This window comes from Salvelinus sp. IW2-2015, linkage group LG4q.1:29 (genome assembly GCF_002910315.2).
Source record: "Salvelinus sp. IW2-2015 linkage group LG4q.1:29, ASM291031v2, whole genome shotgun sequence".
NCBI classification, from domain to species: Eukaryota; Metazoa; Chordata; class Actinopteri; order Salmoniformes; family Salmonidae; genus Salvelinus; species Salvelinus sp. IW2-2015.
Genome location: NC_036842.1, coordinates 33,134,986 through 33,137,840, shown reverse-complemented (window position 1 = coordinate 33,137,840; position 2,855 = coordinate 33,134,986).

Genomic DNA, 2,855 nt, shown 5'->3' with positions numbered 1-2,855 from the left:
AACAATTTCGGCTGATCATTTTAGGAAGAGAGGGTCCAGATTGTCTAGACCTGCTGATTTGTAGGGGTCCAGATTTTGCAGCTCTTTCAGAACATCAGCTATCTGGATTTGGGTGAAGGAGAAATGGGGGAGTTTTGGGCAAGTTGCAGTGAGGGGTGCAGTGCTGTTGACCGGGGTAGGGGTAGCCAGGTGGAAAGCATGGCCAGCCGTAGAAAAAGCTTATTGAAATTCTCAATTATTGCGGATTTATCGGTGGTGACAGTGTTTCCTAGACTCAGTGCAGTGGACAGCTGGGAGGAGGTGCTCTTATTCTCCATGGACTTTACAGTGTCCCAGAACTTTTTGGAGTTTGTGCTACAGGATGCAAATTTCTGTTTGAAAAAGCTAGCCTTTGCTTTCCTAACTGCCTGTGTATATTGGTTCCTAACTTCCCTGAAAGTTGTAAATCGCTGGGGCTATTCGATACTAATGCAGTACGCCACAGGATGTTTTTGTGCTGGTCAAGGGCAGTCAGATCTGGAGTGAACCACGGACTGTATCTGTTCCTGGTTCTACATTTTTTGAATGGGGCATGCTTATTTTTGTGTAACTTTTTATTTAATTTAATTTAATTTTTTACTTTAGTTTATTTTGTAAATATTTTTCTTCACTCTATTTCTTGAACTGCATTGTTGGTTAAGGGCTTGTAAGTAAGTATTTCACGGTAAGGTCTACACCCATTGTATTCGGCGCATGTGACAAATACAATTTGATTTGATTTGATTTGAAACGTAGTATGGTATCGATGCCGAGGTCTATGGTGAGAGCAGGTGGGGTCATGTGTTTTCAGTATTATAGAAGTGCTAAAAACAGCCCTGTGTGTTTGAGTGTGTCAGCAACAGAATATAGCAGTCTATTTGCAACAAAATAAAGACACACAAGCAGAGAGAGAGAGAGATACACACCATATACTGGCGCTACTGTATCGTTTAAACTGTAGTGTGTTTATAATTCTACTGCTGCTATGGGCTTCCCTAGTGACCCAGAGAGGAAGCCCACTGAGCATGCTCAAAAACAGAGGGGATGAAGCAGGGGGAGAAGTTGCATGACAAAGGAGAGAGAGAGAGGGTGCGAGTGAGCGATTAAGTGAGAGAGGGAGAGGAAGGGGGTGAGGGAGTACCATGATGGCTGGAATGAGAAAGAGGGAGGGATGGAGAGTAGCATGACGGAGGGATCCATGACTGCACGAGGAAGCGCTGATCCTGCTGTGATGCCGGGTCTGCTGGGCTATATTTAGCTCGTGTTGCCATGTGCCCAGAATGTCCATGGCAGATGCACATACACACAGATTCAAACGTACACACGCAAACACACCCGGGTGTGTGTGTATGTATGCGTGCCACAGAGAGACAGGAATGAACATCAACAGATGAGAACCATCTCTCTCTCTGTTCAGTGTCTAATGGTAACACAGTATCTCTCTCTGTTACCCATTAGACACTGATCAGAGAGATGCTGTGTTACCATTAGACACTGATCAGAGAGATGCTGTGTTACCATTAGACTCTGATCAGAGAGATGCTGTGTTTACCATTTACACTGATCAGAGAGATTGCTGTGTTACCATTAGACACTGATCAGAGAGATGCTGTGTTACCATTAGACTCTGATCAGAGAGATGCTGTGTTACATTAGACTCTGATCAGAGAGATGCTGTGTTACCATTAACACTGATCAGGAGGATGCTGTGTTACCATTAGACACTGATCAGAGAGATGCTGTGGTTACCATTAGACTCTGATGCAGAGAGATGCTGTTTACCATTTCACACTGATCAGAAGATGCTGTGTTACCATTAGACACTGATCAGAGAGATGCTGTGTTACCATTAGACACTGATCAGAGAGATGCGTGTTACCATTAGACACTGATCAGAGAATGCTGTGTACCATTAGACCTGAATTAGAGACATGCTGTGTACCATATTCTATGACATGCTGTGTACCATTAGACTCTGATCAGAGAGATTACTGTGTTACCATTAGACACTGAACAGAGAGAGATACTGTGTTACCATTAGACACTGAACAGAGAGACTGTGTTACCATAGACACTGAACAGAGAGATACTGTGTTACCATTAGACACTGAAAGAGAACTGCTGTTACCATAGACACTGCAAAGAGAGATACTGTGTACTTAGACACTGACAGAAGAGAGACTGTGTTACCATTAGACACTAACAGAGAGATACTGTGTACATTAGAAACTGAACACAGAGAGATACTGTGTACCATTAGACACTGAACAGAGAGGGAGATACGTGTTACCATAGACACTGAACAGAGAGGGAGATACTGTTTACCATTAGAAACTGAACAGAAGAGATACTGTGTTACCATTAGAACACTGAACAGAGAGATACTGTGTTACCATTAGACACTGAACAGAGAGAAGAGATACTGTGTTACCATTAGACACTAACAGAGAGAGATACTGTGTTACCATTAGAAACTGAACAGAGAGAGATACTGTTTACCATTAGACACTGAACAAGAATACTTGTTACCATTAGCACTGAAACAGAGAGGAGAGATACTGTGTTACCATTAGACACTGAACAGAGAGAAGATACTGTGTACCATTAGACACTGAACAGAGAAGAGATACGTGTTACCATTAGACACTTGAACAGAGAAGAGATACTGTGTTACCATTAGACACTGAACAGAGAGAGAGATACTGGTGTTACATTAACACTAACAGAGGAGAATACTGTGTTACATTAGAACTGAACAGAGAGAGAGATACTGTTACCATTAGACACTGAACAGAGAGAGAGATACTGTGTTACATTAGACACTAACAGAGAGAGAG